Raw genomic sequence first — 18,520 nt, forward strand, 5'->3', positions numbered from 1 at the left:
TGGCTCAAATTCCCCCCTAATGGAGGTCTCTACTTGAGTGGATCTCTCCATTCGGTCTCCTCTCTACTTCTCTAATTGTGGTTGCTCCTGAACTTTTTGAGGCTGCTTTTGAGGCTGCATGTTGAGAGGTAATTCATGCTCCCTCTTAACCACCAAGTCTCTAACCTTTGCCTTGATCCTCAAGGCTTTGCATGCATGAAATACATCTGATATACTCATATTGTTTCTGCTACTGCTTTTGCACTATTGCTGCAACTACTGCAATAATGATTCTGATCTCCCTAGATCCTAAAGTACTAGCTTACATAAGATTTATTCCTCTGATACTAGAATCCTTATGGGTTTCGATCTCCTTATGGGAAATTTCGATGCTCCTCAATATACCAATATCAATGATAACAGGACCATTTTGTGTCACTAAACATGGGGATCTACCCACTAGCATCTTTCTATCTCCATTAAGAAGTTTGCACATAGGGTCTTCTGGATCTTCCTTGGAATAGAGCTCCATCAATATGCAAGGACAACTTCAAATTCTTCTCTTCTTTTGTGATTTCACTTCTCATACAATGTATAAATTTCTACAAATCTAGCTTTTTTACCATGTAGAAATTTCTACAAATCTAGCTCTGATACCATGTAGAAATTCCTTGTAGATTCAAACGACATATTGTAATATGCTAAAAGTATTGACTTGAATTTACTCAACTCATCCTCGGAAACAATAATTTACCAATGAAATAAGGAAGCATAAAAGACAAAGAATTCAATCACACATAACGCAATAATTTAATGGGAAAAGCCCCAGCTAAAAACCCCTTCTATCTATATATTGCATTAATCAGAAAATATGAGAAGATTACAATTCTTTTCTCAAGCCCGAGTAACCTTTGCACTATCTCTATATATCTCACTACCAACTTGTGCAAAAACTTCTCTTGGCACACCTTTCTCTCACAAGCTCTACGCACAAATGTGTGCTTCCTATTGCTTGGTCTCACCAACTCGTGCTCACCAAAAGAATGATTAAACTTATGCTTTCATTCCTCCTTTTAAAGGAAATTTGAATGGCTAAAATTAGTGAGTTATCAAATTAAAGAATGATTTATTTTAGGCCTTCTTCTGATTGCATGCACCATCTGTTTAATTTACATTATTTTACAATTGATAGTACACTTTCCCTGAACTCCAATTTCAATTGGGTCTTTTTCTAATCTGACATTCATGAGTTAATTATGAGTGAATCTTCAGTTTATTGGTTGAGCAGTGTTGGTTACACCTCACTATTGGATCTCACACTAATTCCTGCATCATTTGGAACTAGTTTAACTAAATTTAACTCAGTTAAATTGAATTAAATAATTACAACTCAAAAGAACTCAACCCAGCCCCCTAAAATGTAGGAACCACTCTACATGACTCTAGATAGAGTCCCAACTCGAATTAATTCAGTCAACTAAGTCAAATTAACTTAGTTAACTGTTACAAGTTGTTATGAGAATTATAATTACAATTTAATTCCCAATTTAATTCAAGGAAAAATTGAATTAGGATTTTTCTTGATGCTATTTTTAAAATTTCTTGTTTGCAATATTCAACACTCCCTGTCAACAAGAAAGGAATTCAACTCTATCCCAATTTGGTACCTTTGGAATGTTTTGCATGCAACACTTGTCACTGTGGATGTTGTTACTGTAACATCTGCAACTGAAAAGCAGCCAAAAATAAACTGAATCAACTGTGTCTGCAACTATCTACTAGAAAAAACTGTGCTGTTGTTGACTCTAATACTGAGCCTCCTGCTCTTCTGTCAACTTTTCTCTATAATCCTCAATATCTTACTCACACTGATCCTCCTAATACTGAACATTGTGGTCCCCCATAGCAAGGTAATTATCCATTAGACAAAAAACACCTGAATGTATCATGCCCAATTTCTATAACTCTTGGACTAACGTTTCATATCACCCCACCTCACACCTGGAGGTATGGCTGCATGTGCTCCAGCTTCCCACTTGGCTCAAATTTACCCCCTACTGGAGGTCTCTACTCAGTGGATGTCTCCATCTAGTCTCCTCTCTGCTTCTCCAATTGTGGTTGCTCCACAACTTGCTGATGTTGCTTTTGAGGCTGCATGTTGAGAGGCGATTCATGATCCATCTCAACCACCAAGTCTCTAACTTTTTCCTTACTCCTCAAGGCTTTGCATGCATGAGCTAAATATGATATACTCATATGTTGCTACTTCCACACTGCTGTTGCAACTACTATAATAATGATTATGATCTCCCCAGATCTTAAAGTACTAGCTTCCATAGGGATGTTCCCTCTTAAACTAGACTCCTTATGGGTTTCTATCTCCCTATGGGAAATCTCACTGCTCCTCAATACACCAATATCAATGATCACAGGTCCCTTTTGGGTCACTAAACATTGGGATCCGCCCACTAGTAGCCTTCTATCTACATTAAGAAGTCTGCATATAGGGTCTTTTGGATTTTCCCTGAACTTAATATCCATCAATATGCAAGGAAAACTTTGAATTAATCTCTTTTATTGTGATTTCAGCTCTAATCCATGTAGAAATTTCTACAAATCTAGCTTTGATACCATGTAGAAATTCCTTGTAGATTCAAACTGTAGATTGTAATATGCTAAAACAATTGACTTGAGTCTACTCTATTCATCAGCAGAAACAATAATTGATCGATGAAATCACGAAGCATAAATGAGAAAGAATTCAGTCACACATAACACAATAATTTTTTGGGCCCCACAGCTAAAAACCCCTGTTATCTGTATATTGCATTAATAAAAAAAATATGAGATGCTTTGCTCAAACCTGAGCAACCTCTGCACTATCTCTATTTATCTCACTACCAACTTGTGCATAAGCTTCTCTTTTCACACCTTTCTCTCACAAGCTCCACGCACAAACTTGTGTTTCCTATTGCTTGGTATCACCAACTCGTGCTCACCAAAACAATGATTAAATTCGTGGCTTCATTCCTCCTTTTAAAGCCAATTTGAATGGCTAAAATTAGTGAGTTTTCTAATTAAGGAATGATTTATTGTAGGCATTCTTCTAATTGCACACACCATTTCTTTAATTTAGATGATTTTACAACTGATAGTACATTGTCCTTGAACTCCAATCTCAACTAGATCTTTCTCTGATTTGACATGCATGAGTTAATTATGAGTGAATCTTCAATTTACTGGTTGAGCAGTGCTAGTTACACCCCACTCTTGAAAATTACACCCCACTACTAGATCTCCCACTAATTCCTCCATTAGTTGGAACTAGTTTAACTAAATTTAACTCAGTTAAACTGAATTACACCATTACAACTCAAAAGAACTCAACCTGGGCCCATAAAATTTAGGAACCATTCTACATGACTCTAGATAGACTCCCAACTCGAATTAAATGAGTCAACTAAGTCAAATTAACTTAGTCGACTATTACAAGTTTCTATGAGAATTAGAATTACAATTTAATTCAAGGACAAATTAAAATAGGATTTTTATTAATTCTATTTTTAATATTTCTTGTTGCTATTTTCAAAACTCCCTCTCAAAAAGAAAGGAATTCAACTCTATCCTAATCTAGTACCTGGAATGTTATCCATGCAACACTTGTCACTCTTGATGTTGCTATTGCAACTGGAAATCATCCAAAAATACACTGAATCAACTGTGTCTACAACTCTCTACTGGAAAAAACTGTGATGCTACTAACTTTACTACTAAGCCTCCTACTCTACTGTCAAATTTTATCTGTACTCTTAGTATCTGACTGACATTGATCCTCCTGGTACTGAATACTGTGGCCCCCTGTAGCAAGGTAAAGATCCATGAGACAAAAGACACCTCAAGGATATTGCCCAATTTCTAAAAATCTTGGACTAATGTTTCATATCACCCCATCTCACACTTGGAGGTATGGTTGTATGTGCTCCCTCTATGCACTTGGATCAAATTCCCCCCCCACATTAGAGGTCTCTACTTGAGTGGATGTCTCCATTCAATCTCCTCTCTGATTCTCCAATTGTGGTTGCTCAAAACCTTTTTGAGGCTGCTTCTAAGGCTACATGTTGAGAGGTATTTCATGCTCCCTCTCAACCACCAAGTATCTAACCTTTTCATTGCTCCTCAAGGCTTTTCATGCATGAGATAAATCTAATCTACTCATATTGTTGTTGCTTCCGCACTACTGCTACAACTATTGCAGTAATGAATATGATCTACCCAAATCCTAATGTACTAACTTCCATAGGGATGCTCCCTCTGAAACTAGACTCCTTATGGGTTTCAATCACCCTATGGGAAATATCATTGCTCCTCAATCTACGAATATCAATGATCACAAGTCCCTTTTGTGTCACTAAACATTGGGATCTGCCCACTAGTAGCTTTCTAGCTCCATTAAGAAGTCTGCACATAGGGTCTTCTGGATTTGCCCTAAACTAGAGCTCCATCAATCTTCAAGGACAACTTCAAGTTATTATCTTCTATTATGATTTCATCTTTGATACCATGTAGAAATTTCTACAAATATAGCTCTGATACCATGTAGAAATTTCTACAAATCTAGCTCTTATACCATGTATAAATTCCTTGTAGATTCAAACTATAGATTGTAATATGCTAAAACAATTGACTTGAATCTACTCTACTCATCAGCGGAAATCATAATTTATCAATGAAATCACAAAGCATGAAGGAGAAAGAATTCAATCATAGATAAAACAATAATTTTCTGGGGAAAGCCACAACTAAAAACCCTTTCTATCTACATATTGCATTAATTAGAAAATATGAGAAGATTACAATGCTCTGCTCAAGCCTGTGCAACCTCTGCACTATTTATATCTATCTCACTACCAACTTGTGCTTACTATTGCTTGGTCTCACCAACTCGTGCTCACCAAAACAATGATTAAACTTGTGCCTTCATTCCTCCTTTTAAAGGAAATTTGAATGGCTAAAATTAGTGAGTTTTCTAATTAAGGAATGATTTATTTTAGGCCTTCTTCTGATTGCATGCACCATCTGTTTAATTTAGATGATTTTACAACTGATAGTACATTGTCCTTGAACTCCAATCTCAACTGGGTCTTTCTCTGATCTGACATGCATGAGTTAATTATGAGTGAATCTTCAGTTTACTGGTTGAGCAGTGTTGGTTACACCCCACTACTAGATCTCGCACTAATTCCTCCATTAGTTGGAACTAGTTTAACTAAATTTAACTAAGTTAAACTAAATTAAATAATTATAACTCAAAAGAACTCAACCTAAGCCCCTAAAATTTAGGAACCACTCTACATGGCTCTAGATAGACTCCCAACTTGAATTAACTAGGTCAACTAAGTCAAATTAACTTAGTTAACTATTCCAAGTTTATATGAGAATTAGAATCAGAATTTAATTCCCAATTTAACTCAAGGACAAATTAAATTAGGATTTTTCGTGTTGTGATTTTTAACATTTCTTGTTTCTATTTTCAACAAGTATCAATCCTGCAAATGTTTTCTACATTTTGTGATGTAATATTCAAATTTCCTAACCCTCAATGGTAATTGATAATTAACATCATATGCTTCATATTTGAAAATTCCTTCAAATGGTTCAATTAGAAGCTCCCATGCTTCCAACATAACACTGAAGGTGGAAGCAACTACTAATGAGAGAACTAAAACATTCAACGCTTTTGGTCAACCATGTGTAGCAAGATTCATACTTGTTAGTGTACTATCCACTAGTGGTTTCCCCATTCCATGCATATTATCCAAAAGTATTTTTGATAAACAACCTATCTTCATTTCACCACTAAGTTAACAACATAAAAACATCTCCAAGACCCTTCCCTAGTATTTTCTTTCATATCCATCCTGTAAATCCACAACCTCATATATTCTAGTTGAGGCATCATTTGGTATAGATGAATGACTAAATATCCACATGAATGCAACATAAATTATTCGTCTATAGTTTGCGGGGTGTTTTTGCAAAAACTGGCATTGAAGGAGATGCTTAAATCTCTGAAACCATCCATAATTTTTTGAATTTGCCTGCATAGAAACTAATTGGGACCCTTTTGCAAAAAAACCAGATCATCTATTTTAAAAATTTCCTTCATTTTCCTACAATAAGCACCCAAAATTCATTGTCTAGGGCCACCTGCGAAAATTAATTTGCACAGTGACTGATTCACATTTCAACATTTTTCACAAATTTTGGAACCATAGGAGAATTTTGTTGAAACTTCCTTGTGGAATATGTATCAATTATATTAAACACTAGCCAGGATGGGAAATTGGTGGAGTGGAGAATCATATTCCAGATGGTCAAAATCAATCTTGAGATAATCAAAGACCAACAAACTAATTACAAGACACATTTCTTGTGGATTTAAGCACCCTAAATATGTAGCTTTCACTTTTTTTAACAATAAAACCTATGCATCCTCTCTCATCTTCTACTTTCAAAACTTCATTTATTAGATGTCCTTCAATTTTGTTTCCTAAGGTAGGTCTCATAAAAATTTCATGTAATAGATGAAGGAATGTTTTTGAAAATTTTCAAAGGAGTGTTTTTCATAAGGAACATTTGAAGCAACAACCCTCTCAATTCTCTCATCAACAATTGAAAATTGTCGTTGTAACATTTGTAAAAGAATGTTGACATGCACTTAATTAAGTTGGTGAGAAGTTTCTTTGTATATAGAATAATGCCAAAAGAAAATGCACTCTTTAAGAAAGCTAAACTCTTCATTAAATCCTTATAAAGGGATATTGGAGTAAAAATACTGGCATTTGTAGGACAGGGTTTCTCATGTCCATGTAAACATTAGGAGAGAGAATTTAGAATCCTCTAATGAAAGTTTTGGTTGAAAGAAAGATCATTGTAAACCTGTTGACAGTGCTGGACCCGCCAACATGTCAGGGATCTCCCCGATACGAAGTCCCAACTAGACCTCATATTGTTTGGAATAGGAGTCCTAGCAGTGGGTAGTACAGTATCGCCTTGACTGCAGCTGCACGTAGAGGTGAGTAAGATGTCCTTGTTGGAAGCAAGGGTGTGACCTTGTAGCAAGTCAAGGAAGGTGCATGAAAGGTTCTAACCCATGGAAGGGGGAAGAGTGCGCCCCTTAGAAGCCTGTGATAGCACGCAGCTTCAAAGGGAACACACGCGCTGAAAGACATGACGAGATGGAAAGAAGGATAGTCGACGATCCAAAGTGATGAATTATACCAAAAACACGCTTCGATAAGATTCATACAAACACATATGGAATAGTCCATACGTACATGCATAAATTACAACTACATACATCATTAGAGTAAGTAGGATAGCCGAGCTACAATAACAATATATGCATGAAACCTGTTGGCTCTGTTATATTGAAAGAGTGAAAGATCCAATCATACATACAACCATGACTTCCACTAACCCCAATAGTAGAACATTACATTCACTACCGCATGCTCCTCCAAAGAGATGTACTAGCTCTGCATTGTGGAGAAGCCAAGGCTCGTTACAATACACTCCAAGCTTTCTCTAAGTTATACCTATAGGAATCTTGGCTCCCAAAAGCCCTTACAATGAGTTATGAGGTTCTATAAATATCAAAGGGTGGAGTGACCCTTGACATTACCCTTTCTGACTCTTCACCTACCCTCATTACTCTTCAACTTACACATGACTGTTACATGCTACTATTGACACTTGGTCTTTCATTTTTACAATATGTTTACAATACAATTTTCACATGTACCCATGTGAGACAAAAATGGGCTTGAGTAAGCCATGTAAGACATATCTAAGACTCAGACAGATATGGGAAGACTAACTCTTCGACATCCTTTCGGTGATCAACAGTGGAAAATTGATGCCAAGCTTGGTATCTTGTTATGTTGTCCATGTGCTCTATGGTTGACATCCTTCTAAAAGTGAACGCTTGACTCTAGTTCATTCGAGTACACTGATTTGGCACCTTTGTCCAACTCGTCGGATATCATGCACATCATGGTCTTGAGTGTAGCCGAACCAACAACATACTGGTGCATAGTCTCTATGCTCATCTACAAGTCTGCGCTAGTGGCTATAAGCATTAACTGATCGAAGCACATCTCCAACTCCAGTTGGACTTGGTTCTTTGTCTTTGCCTTAGTGAGTGTGCCACTGGATTGGATTGCATGCATGCGCACAATGACATCCATGCTCCTGAACACTCGTGCATGTGAATCCTGTAAGCTGGTGATGAGCAGCAAGAGTTCCTCATAGTTCCCGATCTGACTTTGGATGTGTGCCTTCAACTCCACTGCCTTTGGCTTCATCATATTTGGCAAGTGCAATGGGGCTCCCTTGTACCTCATTATCCATATCTGCATGTGATCGACAATAGTGTGTATGTCTGACAAGATGTGTGCTTTCCTAGCAAAGCGTTATTGCCAACTGTTAATATGGAAAATTGACTTGTGCACGTTGATGAACCTGAAGTACAAATTCCACATGAATGTATAGAGAGACGATACTTCATCTAATACCTCTCTCCTCAACTCTGCTCTGGAAAATGTTGTAACTTACTCTTCTCTTTGCTTGGCCGCTTGCAACTCTTTAGCCATGTGCCTGTTCTCATCTATCAATAATCTAACACTCAAGTTGGTGGCTTCGGCATATGCTTTGGTAATATTGGTCAATGGAGATGGATGTCTACGCACATTGGACACAATCACTCATTCTTCAAACTGCGCAGGAGATACATGGACATTTGAAGTGGGCACTCTGCACGACTACACAACTCTGTGCTGTGATTCGTTGAAAGATATGGTGTGCATATCTGCTTCTGGATTGTCCACAAGGATTTTAGTGTCTCCTTGATCACTTGGGGCTTGCTCTACTTCTGGATCTAGTGAATCTAGTGGGGTGAGCTCTTGGTTTAGAGGCATGAGGTCAATGTCCTGATCTAACTTGGGCTGAACCACATCCGTGTCCATCTGCTCTAGTATCTATTCAATCTCTTGAGCAAAGTCCTACTCCTGCGACTTCTCACCTTGTCTTCTATGTGCCAATTGTTTGGATGAATCAATAACTTGTATAGGCACAATTTCATCAATATGTGCATGTTGCACCTCCTGTTGTTCTTGTTCTTGTTGTGCTTCCTTCTCTCTTCTGTGTAGCTCTTGTTCTTCCTTAGGTTGCTGCTTCAACTCCCGCAAATCCTTTTCTGCTCCCTCCAACTTCTGTTTATCTCTTTGCCTTTGTGTGATCCTTTTGTCACTCTGTCACCTCTTCAACTGAATCTCCAAAGATTCTTTAAACATAAGTGGATATGCTTTGAAATTGCAGCTTTGCTCTGCCTTTGCACTGTCAACAACCTTCCTCTTGCCTTTTTCAAGTGTAGGTCTGTTGCCTTCTACTACTGCTAATGATGTTGCTTCCTTCTGCACTGCTAACCACTCTACATTCATTATGACTGGTTCCTTGAGCCTGGAGAAGTTGTAGCAATATCTCCATGGGTCTCCCTCAGGCTAATGAAACACCCCATGGAGCCAAGGATGATACGTTCTTACACAATTGTCCTTCACTAAGTAGTGTGGGGGATATGGATTGAAACTTCTGGTGACATGAACCTCTCGAATTCCTCCGTCTCAACCTCAACATGCTTGAGATTCTGGATCTCATACAACCCGATCTGCAAAGGAAGAGCAGGCCAAGGTGCCTTCTTCTTCCTATGCAATCTCACTGACAACCCTATCGAGATGTGATATTCAACTTCTTGCATGACCGTCTTATCCATGGCAAAGTTCAGCAAAACATGTCGATCCTTCTCCATGTTGTACATCTGGATGAAGGTGTCAAGGGGTGAGGCATACCAATCTGCTATGTCAATAAATGCCTCCATTGCTTCCTGCGACATGCAAGGTGGATTTGATCAAAGATCATCATATATACCGGGGTGACGAAGTGGTCTGACAGTTGTATGATAACTCCATGGAAGCTGCATTTGGAGAACAACCTACAATAGGTGTGCATAGAGGTTTCTGAAGGTGTCCATGCCCAACCCAAGCCTGGGAACTGTGGACGGGCACAGATTGCATCAAGTATGTAATCATACATGAAAAGATTTGCTTGCTAACCCTTGGGCATATCTTGAGCTTCTGCTACTTTTTATTTCAACCAGATATCCAACATTTTAGACCAGTTGAAAGGTTTCCTTCGTTTGCCAACTAATCCAACACAATCACCCAACTCTACGGGAAGGTCTCTGTACTCTCCTGGTCATATAAGCAGTATGTGAAGATAAATAGGAGAAGATAAGCCTTCAGTAGTATCCTTGTCTTGTAAACCTGGTTGGGTGTTATCTGGATCTTAGATGGCTCTCTCACCCATCTCTTCAAGATGTCTCTTGAGTTTGCACTATTGTTGGGTTTGGTAAAGGGTGCATCCATTATGATCACCGGCTACGACAAGTGATACATCTCCTGAAAGTCATTTTCCCTGAAGGTAGCAAGTTCTGTTCCACTAACACGGCTCAACATCATTGTCTCTCAATCAGTATGAGAGACAATCCACTGGATCATGTCTGTGCATGGAAACGCGAGATATCTGCATGAAATCTTGTACAAGCTAGACTTGTGTATGTTGACATAAACTCCGTGGTCCTCTAGATCCTCCTCAAATGTGCCAGAAAATATGTCATTGATGTTCTTCTCATAGACACTTGCTCAATTGCATCTCCAGTTGCACTCTCAAAGGTGTCCTTTGAACTTTCTCTCTTGGAAGCCATTATGCCTATACTGCTGAGAGATAGACGAACACCTATTATACCTAGAGATAGAGTAACACTTACGACAAGAAATTTGTTAGTTGAAAACCAAAAGCAACTTGAGGACTGACATGCAACAAAATTGGGTGACTAATTATAAGATTTGCACAATTTTCACTGGGAGGTTGGGAGATTGACTGCCAGAACTACGCAGAACACAATCCAGACTATCAATGTGCTAACTAACTGCTGAAACTGTGTAGAGCATGGAAAAATGGCCTAATGAGGACTGAAACTGTTGAATGCGCAGTTTCAGTCAGCTTGATTGCAACCTGGTCAAACTTTATCTATGCAATTCTGGGGGACAACGGGGCACTGCCTCTCAGAATTGAGAAGAGCAAGCCTAGCAGGTCAACATTAGACAATCTATGCGCAATTCCTAGGAGGAAGGAAGGGCCTTCCATCCCAAAAATTCGTAGTGAAAGTCGGGCAAGGCAAGGCTAGGGCCAAGACAACCCAGACCTGTCGACGGGCGACTGGAAATGGTGGGGCTGAATGCATGTGTGAAGCTGAGTGAAGAAATGAGTGAATAAACATGCATGCAATTAGTGAGTGTAGGATTTAGTAAATACGAAAACAAGTAAGTGTGTGAAGCGAGTCACCACAACGGTGACTGTAAGTGCCGAAACAGTGTCATGCAAGTGACAACAAGGAGATGTGATGAAAAACTTGAAATAGTGCCTCTAAAAGCTAAAACACACTAAAACAACAATAAGTTTTCAAAAAAACCAAGAAAATAACACTCACACAAATTGAAATACAAAAAGCGATAGAAAAGCAACAAAAGACATGAAAAGAGGACTTACCCAGAAAAAGCCGAGCTGAGTGTGTTGAATGCTCCTAGATGCAATGGGGAATGCCAAAGCTCCAAGATCGAAGTAAAGAATGAGCTCTAAAGTGTCAAAGAAATACTTTTCAAAAGATTAAGGTTTATGACACGCATGCCACAAATATAGGAAAAAGAGAAACTTGGTGGGAGGTTTTTAAAACGACTTTTTCATGTAACCCCTAACTGCTAAAAATGGAACCCTAAAATCTAGGGATGATTTTTTGTTTTTGTTTTTTCAGGAAAACATAACCCACACATGCAAAGCAAGTGTTGGCTTAGTGGGGCCTGACCCAAGTTCAGAGGTGATTTAGCCAAGAAAATCTGGTACTACTGGCCCTTTCGACCCGAAGTAATATGGGAGGTTGCTAGAACTAGGTTTCCGCACCCTTAGGATGTCTGATGGGATTTTGGAGGTCCGTGGTTTGACCTATCGTTGCGCACACTTGCGATCCCTTCGCAACCTGTGGTGCGGCTTCTGCACAACCCTACTCAGGGTGCGACCCATATAATACCCGAGTTCCTTGCTTATTAACTGATTACTTAACTTGTGTGTGTGAGATTTATGGTTATTACAGCATAATCATCAATCATATTAGTGCATGCAATACATAAACGAATGTAAACATAAAGAAGATAATGCACAACAATTACACAGAATTATGATAAACTTCTCTTTATTAGCTTTATGTCCCACTTACAGACTCGACTCTGCCCTGCGCACTCAGCTGCAGGGGTCTACGCACTCAGCTACGGACTCTTCTAGGCCTCTGCACACTCATCTGCAGAGCCTCTTCCTACTACTACAACCCAAGACACTTAGACTTCTACGTTAAGCTCAAACCATTCCGTTGCTATTCTTTTTCTCTTTTTTCTCCCCTTTACAACTTAGAGCCTCGCTCTATTTATACAATCCCATGGTCCGTGGACCATGGGTAGGCCGATTTTACACTAATTTACAATACAATGCTTAGGGCGGACAACCCTATGACTCAATTGTACACTTCGTGCTCTACACCCGCAATTCGTGAAGTTCTACACCATCTTTGACCAAAACTTGGGCTTTGAGCCCCAAAACCTGTTGTGGGGGTATTCCATGCCCAACAGGCCCCCAACAAAATCATCGTGACTCATCCCGAGTCACTCTGTTGGTGTGGCAATCTTGGCACGGAGCCCCTTCAACCGTTCCTTCACTTCTCGGTGGTCCACGACGCACTGATATGCAATCTGCTGGATCTGCTCCATTCCTTCTTCTGAATCATCCAAGTCTGGCTTGCATCCCTTCTTTGGTACTGGCTTTTTGTGCTTGTGTTTATAGTCCTGCGCCCTTGTCTGGCTCCTCAGGCCATGAAGACTGTGCTTCAGCCAGTTAGTCAGAGAGTTGGCCCACTTGTGTAGCATTTCAAGCGGTTGTCGTCGACTTTGCCTGGGAAGGGTTCTCCATTGAGTTTAACTAGCTGGACCGCACCTCCGTCGGTGACCTCTTTTACCACATATGGTCCCAGCCAATGCATTTTGAATTTCCCGGAAATTTTCAAACTTGCTATCATACAGCAATACTAGGTCATTTACCTTGAAGGTGCGCAACTTGATATGGTGATCGTGCCAGGCTTTTTCACGCTGCTTTTTTACCTGCTGGTGAAATCCGGCTAGAAATCATTCTTCCTTGAGCTCTTCTAATTGCGTGAGCCTTTCTTCTAGAGCTTCACGGTCCGTCATGCCTATGGGTGCTGCTATTCGCAAAGTAGGGATGATGTATTCCATCGACATGACTGCTTCTATACCATAGACCAACCAAAATGGTGTCTGTCCTGTTAATTTCTTGCATGTTGTCCTGTATGCCCATAACACAGCGAGTACGCACAGGTCCCAATCGTCTCGCTCCGCGTTACATACTTTGGTTAGCGCAGTCTCCAGTATTTTATTCAATGCTTCTACTATTCCATTGGCCCGTGGGTGGTACAGTGTACTTTTCTGGCGATAAACCTAGAACTGTTCTGTGAGCGCACTGATGGTTTCATTCAAGAAGTGTGTTCCATGATCGCTCATTAAGACTTTCGGATAGCCAAATCATGTCAACATGTTTTTGAACGAAAACTTTGCAGTCATAGCGACTGTGCAGTCCTTGACCGGTTGTGCTTCCGTCCAATGTGTCAGGTACTCTGTCACGGTGATGATGTAGCGCGCACTCGTCTTTCCTTGAGGTTTGATTGGGCCCACAAAGTCAATTGCACACTTCTCAAATGGATGTAGTGTCATTTGGGGATTTAGTGGCATCTCGTCCCTTCGTGATGGTTTCCCTATCCTTTGACATATATTGCAGGCCTTACAGTGCGTTTTTGAATCTTGGTGTAGGGTCAGCCACCATAGCCCTGCGCGAAAAATATTTTCTGTGGTCACGTGTCCTGCATAGTGTCCTCTTACAATGCCCCCATGTGCTTCTGCAAGGATCTGACCTCGTTCAAATTCAAGTACGTATCTTTGCAATATCTCATCGTTACCCATCTTGTAGAGGTGCCCTGCGATGACAGAAAAGTCCATCGCGTGCACCACCAATTCCTTCTTTTATTGGATTGAGTATTCCTTTGGTGCAGTTCCTATTGTTAGAAAATGGATTATATCTTCGAAGTGTTTGTCTGAAATGCGCACTGCGAAGAGCTGTGCATCAGGTAGTCCCTCCTCCAAATTTGTTGGCTCCTCACCCATCTCAATTCGTGACAAGTGGTCTGGTCTTGCATTAAAGCATCCCGGCTTGACTATGACCTCAAAATCATATTCTTGAAACAGTAAAATCCATCTACATATTCACCCCCCTAGCATAGGCTTGTTCACTAGGTATTTCAACACAAAATGGTCAGTATATATCTTGAAATGTCCTCCAAGTAAATAGTGCTGGTATTTTTGGAGTGCGTACACCATTGCCAACCCCTCACATTCGGTGGTAGAGTAGTTATTTTCTACTTTGGACAGTCTTCAACTCGCAAATGCTATCGGGTGATCCACATCCTCCGCGCCCTCCTGTGTGAGTACAGCTCCCAACGCGATACTGACGCACCAACATGTACATGAAATTCTACATCCCATTTTGGGAAGACCAAGATTGGCACAGAGGCCATTTCCCATTTAGGACATCCAAAATCTTCATACAATCATCATTCCAGCAATATGTAACATCTTTTTTTAATATCTTTTCCATCGGCGCAGTTATTTGGGCATAAATTTTGGTGAACTTCCTATAGTATCCAATGTGTCCCAAGGTAGCGCGTAGTTGTTTAACACTTCGTGGTGCTTCCAAATTGAGGATAACGACAATCTTCACAAGGTCCACCATCAGTCCTTGTTTGTAGACCACATGTCCTAGTAGGTTTCCAAAGGGAACGAAGAATTTGCACTTCTTTAGGTTCAACACAATTTGGTGTCAGCAGCAAGTATCCAGCATCAAATGTAAGCTTGCTACATGGTGCTTAACTAATCCAAAAATAGTCCAATCATCCAGATAGACCTCCAAAAATTTGTGGATGTATTCTTTGAACGCGGCTACCATGATGTGTGAAAATATAGCTGGCACATTCTTCAATCCAACTGGCAATATGGTGTATTGAAAGCATCCCCATTCTATTGCGAAGGTCATCTTGCTCCTATCTTCTGGTGTGATATTGATCTGATGGTATCCTGAGAACCCATACGTGAATGAGTATGCTTCCTGGCCACCAACATTCTCTAGTACTTCATCTGTGAATGGTGTTGGGAATGCATTGTGTACACAGGCATCGTTCAGCTTCCTGAGGTCTATGCATATTCTCATTTCACCCTTCTATATTTTCTCCTGTACCACCATAGGACTCACCCAGTCGGATTCTTCCACTGGTTCAATAATTTTAGCTATGAGCATTTTGTCTAATTCGTCGCGAACCTTTTATTTATACTTTGGATTCAAGTGGTAATGTCGCTACTTAACTGGCTTCGCGTCGGGTTTTAGGGTGATCCTCATCACCCCTAAATCGCCCACTATCCCTTTTAAGTTCATAATTTTGGTTAGGAACAAGTCTTGGTATTCGCGGAGTAACTCAGCGACCTTATCGATAGTGTCATCATCCCAATAGTCCCCAAGTGTTGCGTATTTTGGTTCTGCCTCTGTTCCAATGTTGACCTACTTTGTCTTTAGCGGTGCAGTGATGTCGAGGTCTTCAAGTGATGGTCCGTGAACTTCGTGAGAGCCTTCTATTTCTGAAATGTTAATGTTTTGTGGGTCCTCATCATCTTCCTCAACATTCACGTTATAACACTCCAGTGCGCTACTTAACTACATCACCCATTCTGGCTGAAGTACTTCCATTGGCTCCTGTGGTATTTTAAAGATAGCGGCTTTCACTGCTTGTAGCGCATCATCCACAGTATCTGACCAATGATCTTCAAATGTGAACGTTAACAAGAATCCCTCACGCAACACATCCCATTCGCCTGTACCATGGTGGAGCTCTATCTCCGTATACCAATTCATGGGTATGACATCCAGGGTATGGTAGAATAGGTGCACCCATTCAGGCTATGGCTCTTCCCCGTAGGCCTTGGTCCATTTCGCGAGGTGCGTGCGTGGATCATCTCATCTGTCATATTTGTCTACTAGTCATATCTATGGTTTTCCAAACTGCAAGCACATCATCCTTATGCATCCGCGCCAATCATTAAATGTGCCTTGATGTGTACCCCACCATCGTGCGGGTGTTGCGTGCAGTGCCCACTTCAGTGCATCGAACCGTTGTTGCTCTGGTACTGCACTTTCAAATTTTCTTAGAAATTCATCCAACGTTGACAATCCATCATACGTCGGGAGATCCCTTGCCTCTATTTTTATGCAACACAATGACTTGATCATCATGTTTCTGTTCAGCGTTGTTACTTCATGCAGCCGATTCTACCATTGCTCTATCTCTTCGTCTGAATCTGAAGTGCAAGAGCTTTCACACTCCCACGAAATCCTTCCATCTGCAGCCAAATTCACCCAATCCTCTCCTTATGTAGTTATCTTATAGATACAATCGAGATAGTCATCACTACCGTCGTCGCGCACTGGTTCAGTGTATCACGCTCCCTTAGCTGGGTCCAGTGGTACTACTACGTGTAGTGACTTTTTCTCAAAGGTCATTTTGTGCTTCTTCATATTTATGACTCCGTTCATATCGGTAGCCCAGTCTATTCCTAGTAGCGTGGGATAGGGATTGCTGTCATCGACAATCTCTATCACTTCAAAATCTGCCTGCGCTCGTGCCTTCAATATCGATTGTCACTCCTTGTAATCTTCCCATGGGAAAAATCTTTTGTTGGTTCGCCATTCGTAACTGAATAGGGGACCATTGCAACGTGGGTCTGCCCATGCGTTCCCATGTTTTCTTTGGTAGTACATTCGCGTACGAACCCAGGTCCAATATTATCTGATCCATTTTGTACTCACCTATTTACGCAGTCAACTCATCTCCCTTCCTATGCGTAATGCATGCTTTCATAGTTTTCGGACCACGCGCAGTTCTCCTGACCCCGCACACCTAGTGATCAGTTCCTGTAGCCCTTTGACTACCTTACTGTCATGCAGCAGTTTCATGCATTTCTCCAGAAAGGTAGTGAGCATGGAAGGATCTACCCCTTTTCTAGTTGATCCTTACTACCTGAAGTGGAGGCCTCCGTGAAGCTCTTCTTAGCTTCCATGAATGTCTCCTTCGTGCGTTCTAAATTTGGGTTCCTTTGTAGGAGCCTTTGGAACCCACACACTTTCTTCTGGCTGCTTCGCTTTAACATCTCCCGTTATCATACCACTCCTGAGCATCATGTTTACATTTGGGTCTTCTTCACGTGGTTCAGACCTCATCATCTATAAATTCTGGGTCGGAGGGGGCTGGAGTACCCCCTTTTCGCGCATCTTTGCTATCAGCAAAGGGCAATCTTCTGCCTCATGATCAAATTGACTACAATACCAACATGATATCCTAGTCGGGTTCGTACAATCGTAGGCATAATGCCCTGGCCCTCCGCAATTGTAGCAAATTACCTAACCGTGACCCCTTCCTGGTCCCATTCCACCTCGACCTTGACCACGCCCCTGAAACCCAGTGCACGCCATCCCTGCATTTGGGTCGAGGGCTCATGTTTCGGCCTGCACCCTATAGGCAGGAGTCCGATCCATCATTAGTTCATAGCTTCGGCAGGTGCGTTCATCATGGCCTACCGACCTGCAGAAATTACAAAACAACTGCTGGGATGTCTACGTATACTTCTGCAACATATGACAATTATCCGTGGTATGTTTTCCTCCTATCTGGCAGATCACGCACCATAATGTAGACGCCGCGCTCGGCCCCACCTGTGCCTCTAGTCTTAATGGCATTGGCCCTCCTCCTACCAAGTAGTTCGTGAATACTGGACAATGATCTTTGTCATGGCCCTGGCCTTTGCATTTTATGCACCATACTTTTTTGCGCGCTTCTGGCCGGGGTGCCCTATCCTGTTTCAAACTATGCATTTCTAGACACAGATTTTGTAGATGTGCGTGGATCTGTTGGACTCCCAATCCAGGGTCTTGTATAGGGGTCTCATGCAACCTCATTGACATCTTCAACAATTTGGCCTGGGTGGAAAGTTTCTGCTGTGACAGTGTCGTCCTTAAGTATGGCGTAAGTGAGGCCACAAACCATGCGCGATGTTGTGCATCCGTTAACGTCATATTGGCTTTATGGATCATACTCTTCAGCCTTTGGTCCAGATCCCAGGGGGTCTCGCCTGGGAGCATCGCGATCTCTTTAAACCCGATGATTGACTGCGTCTCTAATTTTGGCCTGCTAAATTCCCTGTTCAACACATTCTGG

Source organism: Pinus tabuliformis, chromosome 4_1 (assembly GCF_031772625.1).
Source record: "Pinus tabuliformis cultivar Carrire ecotype Pingquan chromosome 4_1, CPIR1, whole genome shotgun sequence".
Lineage (NCBI taxonomy): Eukaryota > Viridiplantae > Streptophyta > Pinopsida > Pinales > Pinaceae > Pinus > Pinus tabuliformis.